The sequence below is a fragment of the Felis catus genome, chromosome B3 (assembly GCF_018350175.1).
Source record: "Felis catus isolate Fca126 chromosome B3, F.catus_Fca126_mat1.0, whole genome shotgun sequence".
NCBI classification, from domain to species: domain Eukaryota; kingdom Metazoa; phylum Chordata; class Mammalia; order Carnivora; family Felidae; genus Felis; species Felis catus.
In genome coordinates, this window is record NC_058373.1 from 67,758,021 (window position 1) to 67,779,103 (window position 21,083).

Sequence of the window (21,083 nt, forward strand, 5' to 3'; positions counted from 1 at the left end):
AATTCTAACAAATTTTTTTTCTGTATTCATCCAAATGATTATAAGCTTTTCTCCTTTGTTCTGTTAATGAGGTGAATTGCATTGATGCATTTTTCTGTTGATTGTTTTTTTTCTCCTGGTTATGGGCCAAAATTGCTACTATTTACATTCCTGGTAAATTTTTATTGGATCTTGGAAGCTACAAATGTTATATTGTTGAATATTTGAATTTTGTTGTCTTCCTTTATTTTTTTAATTAAAAAAATGTTTTAATGTTTATTTTTCAGAGAGAGAGAGAGAGAGAGCAAGCATGAGCGGGGGAGGGGCAGAGAGAGAGAAAGAATCCTAAGCAGGCTCCATGCTCAGCATGGAACCGGATGTGGGGCTCAGTCTCACAAACGCAAGATCATGACCTGAGCCAATATCAAGAGTCGGACACTTAACCAACTGAGCCACCCAGGTGCCAAAAAAAATTCCATTGCTTCGGTGGAACTCTCTGTCTTGTATTTTTCTGGAACATATAAATCATAGTTATCTTAATGTATCTGATACACTAAATTCTTAGTGGTACACACAACTCTCTAATGAGTGCCTGACATTATATTTGAAACATTGCATTGGCTCTGGTTGGTGTTTTCTCCCCCCAGAAAGGGCTTACCCTCTTCTCTCTCAGCCAGGGGACAGATGGCCTCAATCTAGTTGGGGCCACACCTCTCCCAGACTGGCTTGCTGTCTCTGGGAATATCAGAGTAGCTCTGTCTCACCTTCAGTATTAGGATGTAGTCCTCTAGAAGTGGAGGCCTGGGATATTTTTTCAGTCAGTCTTCCCTGGCTAGTTCTGAACTCCATTTTTGTCTCCGTAGCATTATGAAACAACCCCAAATTCTGCTTTGCTATTTTACCCAATTTGTTTGGCTTCCAAGCCTCTTGTCCTGCACGACTTAATCAGTAAATAGCCTGAGGAAAACTGATGCTGGTGGTGGGCTCACATTTTTGCATTCCACTTTTGTCTAGGATCTTGATTCTACAATTGCCTTGGCAGCTTCAGACTTCAGTACTTATCTTCCCAGTCCCATCAAGTTCCTGCTGACTTCTTAGCTGTTTGCCCTGCACCAAGAATTGCCAAATGCCCTATCTTACTGCATTTGGGCTGCTATGACAAAAATAAGATGAGTTGAGTGGCTCAAACAGCACACATTTCTTTCTCACAGTTCTGGGGGCCAGAGAGTCGAAGATCTGTGTGCCAGCACGTTGGGGTCTGGTGAAGACCCAGTCTTTTCACTGTGACCTTACATGTTAGAAGGAGGGCAAGAATGCTTTCTGTGGTCCTTTTGTAAGAGCACTAATCTCATTCATGAGGTCTCCACCCTCATGACCTAATCACCCCCACCTCCAAACACCGTGGCACTGGGGCTTCAGATTTCACCATATGAATTTGGGAAGGACACATTCAGTCCACTGCATGTCCCTAGGAGTAAAATAATGTGCCAAAAGTTGGGATGACCTCAGTAAGCTCTCCTTCCCTCAAATCCTGGGTATCTCAGCAGGTTTCTAATAACTGCTAGCAGATTTTTCTTTAATCTAGCTTTTTCTGTATTGGTCAAGCTGTTGAATCAGAGTCAGCCTGGATCACATTCGAGAAACATTGATTTAAGGCCTTATTGTACCTATTTTTGTAATATCTTATTTCTTTCACTAAACTTTAAGTCTCTCCTGAAAAATTATCCTTAATCCTCAGCTTGGTCACACCCTGCCTCATTCCTGATACTGATGTGGTTTGAAATGTTGGGTTCAGAGCTGATGGCCAAGAAAGAATATTTGAGACATCTTTAGTGCAACAAGGTAGTTTTATTAAAGCACGGGGACAGAACCTGTGGACAGAAAGAGCTGCACTGGGGTTGTGACAGGAGTCAGGTTGGGAGGGAATTAGGGATAGAGTAAGTTTCTAAGGAATTTGGAAACAAGGTTTCCAGGACCTTGAGGGGCTAGCTGCTGTTAGGAAATGGCCATGAATTACCATTTAGCAAAAACTCAGTCATGAGACCCTTCAGATTGGGGGGCATAAGCTTGGAGTATGATTGTCAACGTATATCTTGTGAGGGTAGACATAAAATTTCCAAAGGAATTTTTATATGTTTAAAGTAGACTCACAGTATCCTGGAGAGTTGGGCTAAGATTGCGGTTTGTTCTTACCAGAGTGTCAATATCAAGGTAGCTGAGCTCCCAGAGGAAGATCACTCTGCCTGTTTCAAGGCCTTATCAATGGGATGTAGGCAGTAAGGAAATTTAATTTTTCATTTGCCTTTGTTTCCCACATCAATCTCCCTTGGCTTTTCTCTTCATCAGGGAACCTCTAGACCTCGCCTGCAAGTGTGGCCTTATCCCTGATCTCTGACCAATCCTGGGATTCATTAGCAGAAAGTGAAAGTAGAACACCCAGGGCCAGCCCTGTGATCCACAGCTTTGGGTCAGACCTGCTGCCAGCTGGGCTTAGAGCTTATGCAATAGACAGGAGCACTTCTGAGTTTTGGTGGGCCCAAAGCATATACAATTTTAAGGGCATATTTAAGGAAAAAGATGCAAATTTATGAATACAAAATTAGGTATAAAGTCTTAGAAGGGGCCATCCAAGAGAGGAGTCTTAAAACCTAACCTTTATTTACTTCACACTAACTCTGCCTCTTTTCCTAAATTTGTATCTTGATGAGAAAAACTACTCTAGCTAGATCTGTTTCTTTCACAGAAGGTTCTCCAAGAAGAGAGACCATGGAGCCAGGAAGAGGAGGCCCACAAATCAATGAGAGACACTGAAGGTAGACTTCTAGACAAAATATTAAAGATGTTTACTGGGTATTTACCACATGCCAGATACTGTGCTTTTACATGCTTTCTAATTTGATTTTCTCAATAGCCCTAAGACATAGGTATTTAAGATCCCCATGTACATTTGAGAAAACTTCTCTAACCGTTATTTATCCAAAGTCAGAAATATTTATTTTAAAAAAAATTTTTTAATGTTTATTTTTGAGAGAGAGAGACAGATTATGAGCAGGGGAGGGGCAGAGAGACAGGGAGACACAGAATCTGAAGCAGGCTCCAGGTTCCAAGCTCTCAGCACAGAGCCCGACGTGGGGCTTGAACTCAAGAACCATGAGATCATGACCTGAGCCAAAGTCGGACACTTAACCGACTGAGCTACCCAGGTGTCCTCGAAGTCAGAAAATATGTAAGTGAGAGAACTGGGATTTGAACTTTGACTCCAAAGTGCATCATTCTCTAAACTGCTTCAAAATATAATCATTTTGTTGTATCTATCTACAAGGGCCTGGCTCAGAGGTAGGTTGTACTGTCTGTGGTGATATTAGAAATAATATCATGCTTCACCATGTGCTTCATGGTGTTGAGATCACCATAGATCATAATTATACTGTTCTCCCTATTAGATGGAGATAATAAAATCTACTCAGTGTTTTGCCTATAACAGCCGTAGAGTTTGTTGCTTTCAGGCACTTGATTTTTGGTTCAGTCCCCATGGTTATGAATTTATTTACATCATTCTTATTGAAACATTTTTTAGTTACTTGTGAATGCAATGTCAGAGAGATCTCCATTGGCATTTATTCCTAATTTGTACCATAGTATATTCAGCTTAGAATATCATAGGGACAAGTGCTCATGATCATTTCATGATTTATTACCAGATGAGTTGGTATTCCTCTAGCATAAGAAGAGAAACCAAACAAACACTATCTCATTTTAGCAGGCTCTGGGGTTGTACTGTTGCCTTTTGTCAGCTCTGCTTATGTAATCCAGAAGAAGAGCACTTACCACTATTTAACAGACTTTTTCAGGAGGGCCTGGCTGTACAGCATCCTGCCAAGTTTCCCATTAGCTATGGAGAAAAGCCATTTGTATTCTGAAATTGCAAATCAGCCAGGCAATCACCACACAGAAATAGCCCCCATGAAAATAAAGCAGTGCTATATTTGAAGCCTTAATCATGTGTATTTATAGACCTGAGTTTAGTTCTATTTGGAAATTTTCGCATTATACAGTAACATTGTGCTTACCAACATGCTCAGAGGGTGAGGGGATGGGACTTCTGATCCATTTACATTTTCTGAGTAATGGAGAGTTAGTCACAAAGAATTTGTCTGTCCACCCTTTGCTAAATGCCCTTCACAAACTGCTTTAGTCAGCTCATAAGGAAGGCCACCTATGAGGTATCAGGAGTAGAAGGCGTAGGGGAAATGTGTTCTCACTAGATTTGACAGCAATGCATAAAAATCCACCATTAGAGATTCAGTCTTAGAGCTTAGAACCCTTTCCCACATTCAAATGAAAAAACATTTGAGTTGGCTAACATACTGTACACATTAGTGTTTTAGTACTTAGTATTGCTGAGTTTATCAGGACATTTCCTGAGAGAAGATTGAGATGATGGTGAATACTTGAGGGCCTTGGGTACCTGGGGTGAGAGAGCAATTTTACCTGTTTTCCAGATGCTGCCCTGGTAGTGACTGTCTGCCCTTCCTCAGTGAATATTTGGCACTGGTCTGTGATGACTCAGCATTTTACTGGCCCCTTCAGACTCACATCAGCAGAATGACTCATCAGCTTTTTCACCCTCACACCTGCTTCTGTGACAGTCACTGTCTCCCCATCTCCTAGTCACTCATGCTGGTAAGGGAAGAAGACATTTGGATTCCTGGAGGAAGAATATTCTAGGCAGAGAAGATGGTGAGGTGAGGGTCCAGACCCAGGACATGGCCCAGGGTATTAAGGAGGACGAAGGGGCAGTAGAAGGAGAGGGAGGCCAGAGAGGAACCTGTGTGGGCATTTTCCAAATTAGAAAGCTTAGAGTTGGCTTTGACTTCTTTCTCTGCCTCTATCCTCCATCCAGACCTTCCCCAAGTACTCAGACACATTACTCACACTTGTAACCTCCTCTCCATTACTCACACTTGTAACCTACTGTATGAGATCCATTCCTCCCAGAGCCTCCCTGACTAATGGCTTTACCCTTCCCCGATCTGTCCTCCATTTGCTGTTAGCTAGCTTTTTACAGCACATGTGGTTCCCCTCTTTACCGCCCTCAGTGGCACCTCATTATCTAGGCCAGTACTGTCCAATAGAACTTTCCGCAATGACGGAAATGTCCTATAATCTGCGCTAACGTCCACATGTGCATTTGAAATGTGGTTAGTGAGACTGAGAAATTGAATTTCTAATTTTATTTAATTTTAGATAATTTAAATAGTCATGGGTAGCTACTGGCTACATTATTGAACAGTGCATGATCTTTGGTCTCTGATCTTTTGAGAAAGTATTCCCTTTGGGAATCTAATGAAAGCGTCAATTCCCTTTAATATTTCAGTGACAGTATTTTTCCTAGAATTCTAGTGGTTCATGATTCCATGGATCTGGTCCATGTATCCCACATTAAGAATTCTTGACCTACAGGGTAAAGTCTAAGCCCAGTTCTGGGACTAGGAGGCAGATAGCACATGGATAATGTCCTTCGTCTCAAGCTAGATTGGATGGGTCAATTGTCTTTAATTTCTGGAAGTAGACTTGTTGGAGGGATAATGATGATCAGGAAGGGAAGCTGGGGGGTTCTCAGAAGGGCAGTATTAAGTGTCAGGTGGCACAGCATCAGGAGTTGAGGAAAGCAGAAACAGACTGGAAATGCAGTGTCAGATGGGACAAGGCAGCATGGTCCACAGTGGAGGTCATGAGTGAAGTGAGGCGGTCGTACCAGTGCTGGGACACACTGATCCACTTACAAGGACTGTAGCCCCATTCCATATGCTCAGTGCCACCATCACACTGTGCCAGTCTGTCACAGTTTCCCAAATCCAACATGCTTCCATATCTTTGCTTGTATGGCCTCTTGCTAAAATGCTTTCTTTTTTGTTTTTGTTTTTAATGTTTATTTATTTAATTTGAGAGACAAAGAGGGAACAGAGCACGCAAGAGCAAGGGTGGGGCAGAGAGAGAATCCCAAGCAGGCTCTGCACCGTCAGTGCAAAGCCCAACTGGGGGGTGGCAGGGGGATCCATCTCACAAATCTTGAAATCATGACCTAAGCCAAAATCAAGAGTCAGATCCTTAACCAACTGAGCCACCCAGGCACCCCTAAAATGTTCTTTCTTTCCTGTTCACCCGACTAACTCATTCTAGAAGGTCAAATTTATCTCCTTTGTGATGCTTCACCTCTCTTCCCTGTGAAATCAGTCACTCTTCAGCTACCCTCTTAACAGCTTACCAGCTCTTACTAGCTTACCTTTACCCTCTTACCTCTCCCAGCCTCCTAGCCACCCAGTGTGGATTAGTAGTTTTAAAGTCAGGCAGACCTAAATTAAAAGTTGATAAAACAGCTGTGCCACTTGCTAACTGGGTGACCCTGAACCACACTGCATTAGCTTTCTCATCTACATAATTGGGGTAACAACACCTTTCCTAAAGAGTTGTTATAACGATTAAATGTGTTGAGTTATGGTAACTGACTAGTATAATGCCAGACACACAGTGGGAACCCCATAAACAGTAGCTGTCACTACCATTATTATCACCTATCCAAATGTGGCTTTACCACATGATGTTACCATTACTTGCCTATGGATGTTCTCTTCTCTCCCACATTAGATGGATTCCAGAGGGCCTCTCCTATTTCCAGCAGTTTAGAAGCCACCTGATATGAAGAAGGGGCATATGACTTGATTTGCTAGTCAAAAAAGTTAAGGAATCATTTAGCTAAAAATTTTTAGGACACCCTAATTGTGTATCACACCCTTCCATTAGACAGACTGATAGTATAATAAATATGTACCATCCAAATCTGCTTTATTGCATGGTTTAAAATGTTCAAAAAGATCCAGTCAAGGGACACCTTGACCCATGGCTATTGGTTAAGTGTCGGACTCTTGGTTTCTGCTCAGGTCATAATCTCACAGTTCGTCTGTGGGATGGAGTCCTATGTTAGCCTCAGCGCTGACAGCACAGAGTCTGCTTGGGATTCTCTCTCTCCCTCTCTCTCTGCCCCTTCCCCACTCTCCCTCTCCTCCTCCTCCTCCTTCTCCTTTCTTCTTCTTCTTCTTCTTCTTCTTCTTCTTCTTCTTCTTCTTCTTCTTCTTCTTCTTCTTCTTCTCTCTCTCCTCTCCTCTCCTCTCCTCTCCTCTCCTCTCCTCTCCTCTCCTCTCCTCTCCTCTCCTCTCCTCTCCTCTCCTCTCCTCTCCCCCACTTGTGCTCTCTCTAAACAAAACAAAAGTCCCTTTCTAGCTCTGGTATTGTTGGAATGCTGTTCTTTGGGTATACCTTGGTTTAGCAGACCAGTATCAGCACATGAGATAGGGCTGCTGTTCCCCAGCTCTGTCCCTGCGAGTTGAGGGAGAAAAATACAGAGCAGGCGTAATCTCAGTGGGGAAAAGACCTTAGACCATGATGACGATGACGATGGTGATGATGATGATGATATTTATTGAGCACTTATGCCTCAGATACTGTTTTATGTGTTTTACATAAATGATTAAGTTTGATTCTTACAATGACCTTATGGTACCATAGTTTCTGTTTTGTAAGTGAAGAAGTTGAAGCTTAAATTAAGAAGCACATCCAAAGTTTATACAGCCAGTAAATGATGCAGCCATGATTTGAAACAGGATATTTGAGTACAGAGCATATGCCTGTGACTGGCTCATACATGGAGGTGCTACCCAGAAGGGTGGACCCAGATTTTGCAAAAGGGGAGGAACTGGCTGGTGTGTGCAGTTCTTTGCCACCAAAAACAAGATGGAGGTGCTGGGGGTGTGGAGAGGGGCCTGCCAAGAAATCCATTTTTATCTATTCCCAAAACATGTGTATTGTGTAAACTGGCTCCCTCTGTCCTCTTAAATGAGTGAAAGCCCCACTCAGCTTTCTGAAATGTATTTCTACGGGTAGTGATGCCTTGACGATTGTTTACATGTTGCTGGTGGACCAACCTTACCTATCCTTTGCCAATATTGTCAGCAGCATCACAGATGGACAAAATGTGTTAAAGTAGGATTCATTCCTCAGCCCCACACTGGCTGCTCTTAGATTGTGTTTCCTTTTATTAGTGCAACACATAATGGGGTCATTCGTATCAGTTCTGAAGGAAAAAACACAGCTCCTCCTCATTTTTTTTTTTCTTTTTTCAGAAATGACTAGAGATCTGGCTTCAAAACAGGATGAATGACTGCCCAATGCTGACCCCTTCCTCAGCCGCCACAGCCCTGGCCAACAGGGAGGCCTCTGGCATCTGCACAGTAGCCACCTCCTGTTAAGGTGGTGCCCGCTTGGGTAAGTCTGCTCAGAGACCTCTCTTCTGCTTCTGGCTCATGGCCCACACCCTTCCCTGGGTCCTGTTCTGCTCCTTCTTACCACTGTTCACTGTCATCTCCCAGTGTCCGAGGCCTTGAACTTCTCACTGCCTTCCCCACATCTGTCCCAGTCCCCTGTCCTGACTGGCCTGTTTTCTCCTCGCCCTGAGCCTTGATGCCTGCATTCCTGCATGGGTCAGGAGCCATTGCTCACCTCCTTTTCCTTCCCATTCCCACCTTGGCCCAACTGAAATGTCTTCTCTGTCCTTCATCTGCTGTGATAGAGAAGGTGTCCAGTGTCATTTTAGATTAAGATGTCACCTAGCATAAGCCTGAATCCCAGCAGTCTTGATTTAACCAGACCTTTAAGGCCATTCTAGCCCTGAGCAACCATGATTAAATCCTGCCTGCAGCTTCGAACAAGGAAGACCCTTGCCATTGCAGACTAACTAAAACATCTGAAATTTGACCGCTGGGAGAAAAGAGGTGCATATATTGACAGGTGTTCACATGGGGAGAGGAGCTGAGAGAGAGCTCATCAGCTAAGGTCACCTGCTTGGTATGTGGGCCAAGCTTTGCTAGGATGTTATTGCCTGCATTTCTTTTCAAGCCTGGGAAGCTAGCACAGCCCCATTTAACAACTCAGCAGGGGCAGCTTACCAATCCTGTGCTCATTTGTTTGGAGCATCTGAAGGATGCCAGCTGTCCCACAGCTTTATCTGTTGCTCGGGGTAGGCATCAATCATTACCTAGTAAGCTCCAAATACTCACTCACCTGAATGCAGTGATATGCAAAACAAAATCTCAAAGGTGGGGATTCACAGTTGGATATCTTAGCTTCTCTACAGGCATCTTTTTAAAAAGATTCACTAACTCCCATATCCAGAGAGCCTAAGAGATGCCGTAACATTTCTAGGCCACTGTTATCACCACCATCTTTAGAAGGGGTGAGAGGAAACCAGTCTTGGGTCCCTCTCACAGCCTCCTGCTACTCGAGGCTGCTTGCAGTGTATGTAACCCTCATAATTTTGAAAGAAAATTAATTAAATGGAAGTTCTGTGCAGTAGTTGATTGGAAGAAGCATAAAGGTGTTCCCAAAAGCTTCATCAAGCAGAAAGATATTTTATAAGGAAACTAGATATCCAAGCCTTTCCATATCTGTCCCAGGAAAACAGAATGAAGCCTACCTGGTCATCAGCTCCAAAGGAGAAGGTCCAGCAAACCTGTGTGAGAAACATCAAGCTGCAGGATTTCTCAGGTTAGCAAAATAATAAAGGCTCTATGCTTGAAGGCGATCTATAAATAAAGTACCTCCTGTGAAGACCAAATCTTGAAGCTATGATCTTTGAAGAGAAAGTCAATATCTGCACACAGATCCATACCTGTGTGACAGAAATTACTTGCACCATAAAGATGAGACTGATATGGAGGCCATTCTCCATCCACACTGGTTAAAGTGGATCCAACAGCTTATTAATGAGACAGAACATGAGATTGATACTGGAATCCTCTGTATTCCTTTTATGATATACTAGGGTGTAGATTGCCATTCTCAAGAATACCCTTTGTTGGGGTGCCTGGGTGGTTCAGTCAGTTAAGTGTCCAGCTTCAGCTCAGGTCATGATCTCATAGTTGGTGAGTTTGAGCCCCACGTCGGGCTCTGTGCTGCTGACAGCTCAGAGCCTCGAGCCTGCTTCGGATTCTGTGTCTCCCTCTCTCTCTGTCCTTTCCCCACTCACTCTCTGTCACTCTGTCTCTCTCAAAAATAAATAAACATTAAAAAAAAAACACCCTTTGTCATTATTAAGTTTTGTCAGGTTAAAGCAGCCCCTGTAGGCATAGTTATGTGTAGATATCTGGATCTTTCTGTGTCATTTTTGAAAGAAGATATTCATAAAAGAATGCATACATTATGATTCCATTTATATAAAATTCAAGAACATGGTGATAGGAATCTGTTGTCTGTGGATGTAGAGACTGTCTGGAAGGGGGCCTAAGGGAACATTCTGGGGTGGAGATGTTCTATATCTTGATCGGTTACATGGATATATACATTTTTTAAACTCATCAAGTTACACACTTAAAATATGTGCACATCAGATTTGTAATTCTAAGATAAGATTTATAGAAATTTAATTCAACATAAAAGGAAAAAAATTACTCAAGCTCTCAGGTTACTGCAATGGATAGCTATTTTCTAGAATAGCCCTTTTATCAGAGCATATTCTTTATATATATATATATACACACACACACATACATACACACACATATATACACATATGTACATACATATATATGTACATATATACATACATATGTATGACATATATATGTATATACATATATATATACACACACACACACACACATATATATATATATATATAATATATACAACATACAGTGTTCTATTCATTTCAGGTGTACAATATAGTGATTCAACACTTCCATACATTACTCCGTGCTCATCAAGATAGTGTACTCTGAATCCGCTTCACCTATTTCACCCATCCCCCCACCCACCTCCCCTCTGGTAACCATCTATTTTGCTTAGTATTATATTCTCTAGATCCACCCATGTTGTTGCTAATGGCAGGATTTCATTCTTTTTTTTCTTATGGCTGAGTGATCGTCCTTGTATATGTACACCACATCTTCTGTATCCATTCATCTATCAGTGGACACTTAGGTTGCTTCCATTTCTTGCCTACTGTAAATAATACTGCCATAAACATAGGAGTGTATGTACCCCTTTGAATTAGTATTTTTGTATTCTTTGGGTAAATGTCCAGTAGTGTGATTACTGGATCATAGGGTATTTCTATTTTTAATTTTTTGAGGAACCTCCATACTGTTTTCCAGAGTAACTGCACCACTTTGCATTCCCATTAACAGTGCACCAGGGTTCCTTTTCGTCTACATCCTCACTAACACTTATTGTTTCTTGTGGCTTTGATTTTAGCCGTTCTGACAGGTGTGAGGTGATATCTCATTGTGGTTTTGATCTGTATTTCCCTGATGATGAGTGATGTTGAGCATCTTTTCATGTGTCTGGTGGCCATCTGGATATTTTCTTTGGAGAAATGTCTGTTCATGTCTTCTGCCCATTTTAATAAGATTATTTGTATCAGAACATATTCTTATCTGTCAGGGTTTCAGTTCTCTTTTCATCTTTAGCATCTAAGGATTTCTGTTTCTTACAGAGGCTTCTATACACTTATAAAAAATTACTGCTCTACCTTATCTGGCATTTCTAGCTGCTTTTCATGGGATAGTTTAAGCTTATTCTGGTACATTATCTGCTGGAACCTGAATTCTTTGCTTTCCCTAATGATTTCGTCTAAACCACCTTTTGCCTTATATGTGAAATATATGTAACTATATGTACTTATATGTAAAAAGTCTATCTTGGGTAGCTTTGAGATTCTTATCTGGGGTTAAACCTGTGCTTTAAAGGTTTAACTGTTGTCCCAAATCTGTTAGGACAAACCAGCTTATATATTAGGTATACCTAAAGGCAGTTATCAGTAGTGTCTGTCTGAATCCTATACCTGACAGTTGCTAACTGAGCAGCATGCTGCCCAGTAAAGCATTGAAAAAGAAAACAGAAAAAAGCATCATGAAAACCAACATGTCCTTTGGGAGGCTGACAGATGGCTATGTCATCTTCTGTGCGTGTCTATCTTTTATCCTTTGCCTTATATTTTTCTCCTGTGGTTAGGAGCCATGTTTAACTTTCCCCTCAAAATGTCACATATAACCTCTTTATTGAGTTTTAGAAAATGATTGGCCTTAAATAATTAAAGTTATTTAAATCAACATAAAAATAATGCAGTTTCATTTGTGGTATGATTTAAGTGCCTCTAAACACAATAAAAATCAACGTTAGGATCACCGCTACTGTTTATACCTAGGCATTGTGCATACATGTGATATTTAGAAGTTCTTCACTGTTCCATTTAGAATGTCCTGACTGTTGTAAATTCCCCATGATATTGTCACACTGAAATTATCGTTTGCACTGTAATATTTAAAGAATGGAAAATGGCACCCAGTCTGTGAGATTGTATCACTTATGTGAGAAGTGTGCTTCTCCTGATGGCATGAATGTGAGATCGAAATATATTTACTGTGATGTTGGAGGTTTTCCCACATAGGTGATGTGTGTGTTCATGTGTGTGCGAAAGAGAAAGAGATTAAAATATATATACGTATGCTTATGAGAAAAAAATATGTATGTATGTACATGCATGTTTATGAGAATATTATATTACCTGGATTATAAGGTGTGCCCTTCTCTCTATTGTAACATTTATAATCATTATACGTTTTCTAGAGTGGTTTCTTTTTTCCCAAATATCTGTCGCTGAATCAATGGTGTATTTTTCATGATCATTAGCCTCCTAGACACGGAAGTACTGTGTACACAGAGAACTGAGACTTTTGGTGGAAAGGGTAACATCCTAGTGAGCATTTCATCAGATACCAGATGCTGGTATATACTAACAAGTTGAGAACTTCAAGTTGTCAGGTTGTGCTTTCTGGAGGCTGCTTCAAACTTGTTTTTCAGATATCTTAACACCCCCCCCCCCAAAAAAAAAACACATTGGAGAAATTTTTTTTGTGTTTATTTATTTTTGAGACAGAGACAGAGTGCGAGCCAGGGAGGAGCAGAGAGAGAGGGAGACACAGAATCCGAAGCAGGCTCCAGGCTCTGAACTGTCAGCACAGAGCCCAATGCGGGGTTCGAACCCACGAACTGTGAGATCTTGACCTAAACCGAAGTCAGACACTTAACCGACTGAGCTACCCAGCTGCCCCTGGAGAAATGCTTACTTTAATTTAAAAAAAAGTTTAATTGGTTTGGCCAAAGTTTCAAAGAACTTGTGCTAAATGAACAAAAATGTAGCCATTTTTATGGCATTCTAAAATACATAGATTGGATGCCTCTAAGAAACATTTATAGGTAGAAACAGGAAATACATTTAAAAACTTGGGGGCTTTGGAGAATAAACTTTCCATCTTTCCTTCAGCCTGTTTTATTGTAGCAAGCAGCCACTTACACATAGTTGATATCCAGGTATTTAGTCAATAATTGCAAATATTTATTAAGCAAACTGCAGTTACCCATTAAAAAAAATAGAATAATTTCCATCTTTCAGTGAACAAAAATCAATCTGCAATGCTAATAATTTGCTTGGTGCAGATATGATCTGAGATACTTCTTATAATATCTCCTGTTCGTATCAGTGACTGTTACATTAAAGTGCAGATATAGCTGAAATTCTGGAATGGATGCATGCTGAGTGATGCTTTTGGGTGACCTAAGACTTAGCCCCTTATCTCAAGATTCATTTCTTTCCATCCAGTTAAAGAGGACAGATTACTGAGCTGCTGAAATCAGGAGCAACGATGTTTTTTTCCTTTTTTCTTTCTTTCTTTCTTTCTTTTTTTTTTTTTTTAAATACAAGCTTCCTAGGTTGATTCAGTAAAGTGATAAATAGGACAACAGAAAATAAAAGTTGATTGCAATGAAGTGTGGGCAATTTGAAAACACTAACTCTAAGTGGGAAATATAACTCTTGTAGAATGTAGGTGATGGCTTTTCTTGTTTCAACTTTAGCACTAACTGCCTAAAATATCTACCAAAATTAGCATTTCAGAAATAGGACCATATGCTAAAATGACATAACTTTAGACCTCTGTGCTTTTATATGTAAATGTAAGGACATTTTAAGCTATAATGCTCAATAGAAGGGAAAAAAGATGGGCTGTTAAATCTCCAACAGTGATCCAACTGACTTTTATAAGACTATTATAGAAAAACTCTGCCTAGATCCAGACGTCTTTGCTAGTCTGTTGCTTGCAAAGCTGTGCACTCTCCAATTCAGTTCAATTCAATTCAACTCATTTAGTCCCTCCCATATTTTCAAAACTTTCTAATAAGAATATAACTATTGGGGCACCTGGGTGGCTCAGTCGGTTGAGCATCGGACTTGGGCTCAGGTCATGATCTCTCGATTCGTGAGTTCGAGCCCCGCGTCGGGCTCTCTGCTGTCAGTGCAGTGCCTGGAACCTGCTTCTCATTCTGTCTCCCTCTCTCTGTGCCCCTTCCCCACTTGTGCTTTGTCTCTCTTCCTCTCTCAAAACTAAACAAACATTAAAAAATTAAAAAAAAAAATATAACTATTAACTTTGATTCCTCCCCCCTTCCACACAATCTTTGGGTTTTGTGGTTTTGTTTTATTCCTGAAATATTAGCAAAGCAAAGAGGAAATGCATCTGTTCTCTACTTTGAAGATAATTTAATTTCTAGTAGATATTTCATAGTTACATCTTTTACTAGAATTTGTCTTTTTGACAGTTTTATAACCTATATTATGAAAATACTATGTTTAACCTGGCTTGATGGTCTATAGCATATCTTGCAGAAACAGCATGTGTCTTTCCCTTTCCTTTTATTCCTAGACAGATTTTCCTTGCTGTATGGTTATTCACATTGCCATGAATTTCCATACAATTTAAATATTTTTTAAATGCAGTTCTATGCAAATCAATAGCAAAACAAACAAACAAACAAACAACAACAACAACAACAAATCCGATAAAAAAAAATAGGCAGAGGAACTGAATTGTCAGTTCCCAAAGAATATATACAAATGTCCGATAGGTACATGGAAATGTGCTCAACATCAACAATTATCAAGGAAATACAAATCAAAATCCTGGCACTGTGGGACTTCTCCCCTGGAAATAAGAGGTGTTATTTGCTCAACAGTTGTCATTAGGGAACTCTGACTGCAGAAAGAGGGGACCCAGGCTCAAGGCTAGGACTCAAATGGAGAATTTAAACCTTTGTTTCTAGAGTACTGTCAGATACACAGTAGGTAAATAAATGAATGGGAGGATTCAGAAGAAGAAAGTACGCTGGCTAGCAACTTATGAAGATAAAAACCATTGTTGGATCTGGGTAATGATGGTAACAAAGATCAAGCCAGAACCCAGGCACTATGAATAGAACAAGGATATGAGGTCCTGTTTGATGCTTGGCTACTCTAAATTCTTCATAATTAGAAAATAAATGGGCCCTAAACCACTTTATCTGAGGCTGTGGCTGCCTGGCAAGCAATGTCACAAGCCACAAAGTCTCCACTAGGGCCAGTGCCCACCTGCCTGTAGGAGACTGTTGGGATTGGCTTGTTCATCCTCCAGGGCTCCACCCTCTCTCTCCTCCATATACACCCTTTCTGTCTCCAGAGTCTTCCTGTCCCTCTGGGGCAGCTGCCAGCTCCCCATTTCCCTCAAACTTCTTAAAAGGGCTTCTCCCTCCACTTCCCCTCATTTCTCCCCGAGACCTCTGCTGCCAGCCCCTCCTCCTGCACTTGTCACCATTGCTGTCTTTCCTCTGATAACAAATCCTCTAAACCTGTCTTTTCACTGTTTAAATCCTTTGCTATCTTCTAATATTTTGTAACGATGCTGACCTTTGTCAACAGCGTCAACTGAGGATAAATAAAAATTCCTACTACACATATGGATTTATGTAGTAGAGTTTATCTGTAGCTTAAATGAACATGCTCCCTACCTCCAGGTATAGAGATCTCCACCTCACACTCTTGGGCCATGTACTCATTCATCCAAGAAATATTTTTCAAGGGCTCTCAGTGTCTCTCACAAGACACTGAGGCAAACACTGAGGATGGAGTCGTAAAAAAAAAAAAGAAAAGAAAAGAAAGAAAAGCAGACTAGATCTTTACCCCCTCAAGGAGTTAAGACCCCAGCTCAGTGTTTCTCAAACTTCAGTGTACATCAGAATCACTCTGGGGGCTGGTTAAATCCCAGAATGCCAGGCCCAACCCCCAGAGTTTCAGATTCAGTAGGTCTGGAGTGGGGCTGGAGAGTGAGCATGCCTAACAAATTCCCAGGGGATGCCGATGCTTTTTGGCCTGTGGAGCACACTTTGAGAACTCCTGTTCTAGCAAGGCACACAGGTAAAACACAATTACACAATACATTATTTACTTACAGTAGATGCTGGGGAGAAGCACAGGGTAAGACAGGCTAGGTTAGCAAGGGCTTTCTTGAAAAGTCATCGAGCTGAGCCTGGGGAATGAGCTAGAATAGGATAGATGAAAAAATAGAGGAAGGAAGGGCCTTTGTGAAGGTTTGATGCAATTGGGGAATTGAATGAAGGCCTACTTGGGGAATAGAACAAGATTGAGAGAGACATATCCTTGGATAAAGTTAGACTCTTTTCTCTTCCTTTACCAATCTACTTAACAGGTGATGCTTACCCTTGGTCAACTAACAGAGTGTTTTGTTCACCCTGAATGCACACTGGAATCACCTGGAGAGCTTATAAAAGTACTAATTCCCAGAAATTCTGATTTGATTGGTCAGAGATGGAATCTGAATTGTGGTCATTTTAAAACTTTCCCCGAGTTGTTCTGTGTAGCCAGGGTTGAGAATCTAAGAATACTGCATCCTTTATCCAAAGGACTTGTTTCTTAGTATTTTCTCTTTTTCCAGTTGGTTGATATTTCCTCATAGTAATTCTTCAGTGCCACCCACCTCCACCTTTTTTAATATATCCTCTGAAGTTAATTGTAAGATGAGGGGAAGCAAGACAAAATTCACTAGTAGTATTTTCTTCTTTTTTTTTTTAAGTTGTATTTACTGAAGTAATATCTACACCCCACATGGGGCTCAAACTCATGACTCTGAGATCAAGAGTCACACGCTTTTCTGACTGAGCCAGCCAGGTGCCCCAGTAGTGTTTTCTTTTAAGCAAATATCAGAGTCAAGCAACAGTATCAACAATAGCCAAACTATGGAAAGAGCCCAAGTGTCCATCAATTGATGAACGGATAAAGAAGATGTGGTGTATATATAATCAATGGAATATTACTCAGCCATCAAAAAGAATAAAATCTTGCCATTTGCAATGATGTGGATGGAGCTAGAGTGTATTATGCTAAGCAAAATAAGTCAGGCAGAGAAAGAAAAATGCCATTTAATTTCACTCATATGTGGAATTTAAGAAACAAGACAGATGAACATATGGGAGGAAGGAAAAGAGAAAGGGAAACAAACCACAAGAGACCCTTAACAATGGATGGAGGTGGGTGGGAGATAGGCTATATTAAGGAGGGCACTTGTTACGATGAACACTAGGTGCTGTGTGTAAGTGATGAATCACTGAAGTCTACTCCTGAAACCAATATTGCACTGTATGTCATCTAACTAGAATTTAAATAAAAATTTAAAAAGAAAAATAAAGCAACCATCAAAGTAAAAATTGAAACAACAGAGGAGAAAGGCAAAGGCTTATTATAGTCAGCAGGGGAGTACCCCCAGGAAATCATTCTTATTTTATGTTAGGGCCATTACCTTTCAGACCATAGAATTTCTATTTGAGGTTGAATTTTTCACAATGTAGTCTTACTTAAAGTAAGGTTTGTTCAGATGTGTGGAATCATAAGCATCTAAAGAGAAAGACTATGTCTTATATAACCAGATATTTCCCACGAAGCCTGGTATTTAATGACTGGATGAAGAGCTAATGTAGAACTGGTCATGATTTTGCATTTTCATCCCCTTTTACCTGTAAGTTCATGGTCTTTTCCATAATTCCTTTAAGGCAGACCAACAATATTATTCCATTCTCCCCTCACATTGCCATTTGAATCAATACTTACAATTAATACTTACAAAGGGAAAGGAGAGAAGGAAGGAAGCCTGAGAGGGAGGGAGCAGTGGAGAATGGAGGAGCGAAAAAGCATCAAGAACAAGCTTGGCCTAAGGGTTCCTGCCCATATGGGAGAAAAAGAGAACCAGGGGCGCCTGGGTGGCGCAGTCAGTTAAGCGTCCGACTTCAGCCAGGTCACGATCTCGCGGTCTGTGAGTTCGAGCCCCACGTCAGGCTCTGGGCTGATGGCTTGGAGCCTGGAGCCTGTTTCCGATTCTGTGTCTCCCTCTCTCTCTGCCCCTCCCCCGTTCATGCTCTGTCTCTCTCTGTCCCAAAAATAAATAAACGCTGAAAAAAAAAATAAAAAAAAAATAAAAAAAGAGAACCAAGGGGAGACAGCTGTGGGTTGAGTGTTGATGCACTCCACCCACCTCATTTCCTTCTATTTTCACAAATACCCTGTATGATGGGTACTATTTTTCCTATTTTACCCATGAGGAACAAAGACTCGGAGAGTTTACATAACTTTCTTAAGGTCATACATTTTACTTTATGCTCAACACCATAGGAAGCACTTTCATAGACTTATTTTATCACCCCTCACAATTGCTTGAATTTTGCACCCGTATTCCAAACAGTCTTAGACAGGCAAAATCACTTACCTAAACCTGCATACCTAATAAAAGGTGAAAGTGCAATTTGAGCTCAGGCAGGACCTACTCTATGCTCTGTCATATGACGAAGCTGAGATGGACTTAGGTCTATATGATATCACAGTGCAGAGGAAGAGGGAGACATTTGCAGCATGGAGAACGGAGCATCACTTAGGGAAGGGCTTAGAGAGGAACAGAGAAGATGAGACCAGAAGACATTGGTTGGCACTTATGAATGTCATTGCCCTGGAGCAACCTATGTGGAGCTCCATGCCTGGCTCAGAGAAGTGGGGAAAAGGGGCAAAAAGTCATGACTTCTATTCTTAAAGATTTGAGAATATAAATAGACACTGTGTGCATGAGAACACAAATGGAAAAGTGACACCTTATAAAGAGAAGCGATTAAAAATGCCCACATGCTAAGAACACTGCTGAAACTAGACTACGGACTAGACAGGGAGTGTTAGCCTGGGAATTGAGGATGAGCTGGAAAGGAAGGTGGGTTGGTGGGAAAGAAGGGATGGGCAGGAGAGATGCTTTGAAGATGACTGTGTAAGGAGCAGAGGATGTTGACTTTGCTAGGATGGGATGTAGTTGAGAACTGACTCAAGATATGGCAAAAGATGAGGGCAGTGGGGTCGCAGAGGTGAAAGACTGACCCGAAAGACACCACCGGAGTCCTGAGAACCATTGAGAGCAGATGAAATGCCCTGCCCAAAAGGCAGAGAGAGGATCAGGATTCCACCTGGGCTGAGTAACTGCATTCTCCAACCAGAGTTGGGGATGGCCTTACAGAGTATGGAGTCTGATGTTACTCAAAGTGTAGTCATTGGACCAGCCGCACATACATAGTCTCTGAACTTGTTAAAAATTCAGTCTCTCATCTTGAAATCATTGTTGCACTATATGCTAACTAACTTGGATGTAAATTTTTAAAAATTAATTAATTAAAAAAATTCAATCTCTCAGAGCCCACCTCACCCCTGAGTTAGGATTTGCATTTTAACAAGATACCCAGGTATTTGCATACACATTGATATTTATCAAGCACTGAAGAGGAGTGCATAAGAGATAAGAGTTGCCTCTTGTCAAATGTGGGAAAGACCTAAAACCAGAATGGAACCAAAATTTTGTCAAAGAGGGAAGAGGCTTTTTGCTGCTTGTTGTGCTTCCCTAACATTACTCAGTCCTGCTAGAATATGGAACTTCATGAAAGAGGAAAGGTGAGTTCAAACGTGGAACAGTAGAATACACGGGTTAGCAGCCCACAGGTTTAACAGGAGTGACTTAAGGATGCTCAGCTGATCCTGGCTGCTGTCATCCTATTATCAAGCACAAAATCTCTACAAAGACCAGAGAATAGAGGCCCATGGGAAGAGCTGTCTAAGGAATGAGAGGGGAACATGGTGCAATGCAGACAGCCCAGAGAACTAGAACGGGCTCCCAGCCTCTAGAGTTGGTTGTTAAGTATTTCAAAATGGTGGTAGCTTGAAATTGGCTGTGGTGGGAGTATTTCTACCACAGAAGTCAATAAAAACTACAAATCCAGACTTTGTATTTTTCAGAGAGTCAGTTTATCAGCACGCCACTGTGGGAGAGTAGACAAGTCAAAGGAGAAAGCCCTGGAGTTGGTATGTGTAAAGTATGGAAGGAGAAATTCAGGAAGGGAAAAGACAAGGGACATCCTAAACATTGATGCTAGAAAATGTTGCTAGAGATACCTTATTCTAAACTCATGGTAGGGGCTGGGATTCATCCAATGCCTTCATTTTTTTTTTTTTTTAATTTTTTTTAACGTGTTTTTTTTTTTTTAATTTATTTTTGAGACAGAGAGAGACAGAGCATGAACAGGGGAGGGGCAGAGAGAGAGGGAGAAACAGAATCTGAAACAGGGTCCAGGCTCTGAGCTGTCAGCACAGAGCCCAACGCGGGGCTCGAACTCACGGACCGTGAGATCATGACCTGAGCCGAAGTCGGACGCTTAACCGACCAAGCCACCCAGGCGCCCCCCAATGCCTTCATTTTAAAAATTTCTTTCCACAGGCCTGTCTCAAGAGTGGGAGTTCACTGAAGGTTCAAAGAGGATGGAGAAGATGTGAAATAATGTGGAGAATAAAATTCTGAACTGACCAAAGAAACGTATAAATGTGACTGGGCAGCCATTGCCCCATGGGATAAAATGTCCCTGTAAGTTTTTATCTGCTGGGATATAAGACCAGAGAAAGTAGACAGTGGGTTCTTCTAGGGTGGAGGCTTTTTCTCAATCACGTGGATATTGTATTTAATAATAATAATGATACTTCTGGTGGCTTAGATTTACCTTTATGTTTCTGATATTATCATTATCATTTTGGTTGAAAAGTAAGTTTCTTTTCTTTTTTTAATGTTTTTTTTTTTTTTTTTAGAGAGAGAGAGCGA

General features: G+C 41.1%; 1 long non-coding RNA gene across 2 annotated transcripts; it reads left to right on the plus strand.

The window, feature by feature from the left end:
- Positions 1-347: 347 nt before the first annotated feature.
- On the plus strand, positions 348-20,953 carry LOC105260632. 2 transcript variants are annotated; one of them, XR_002742983.2, is made up of 5 exons: positions 381-439; positions 2,723-2,792; positions 8,160-8,301; positions 9,489-9,579; positions 20,709-20,953. It is a non-coding gene; the product is annotated as an uncharacterized LOC105260632 (long non-coding RNA). The 2 variants fall into 2 exon arrangements; XR_006599358.1 differs by having other exon boundaries at positions 348-2,792; positions 20,709-20,952.
- Positions 20,954-21,083: the final 130 nt, after the last annotated feature.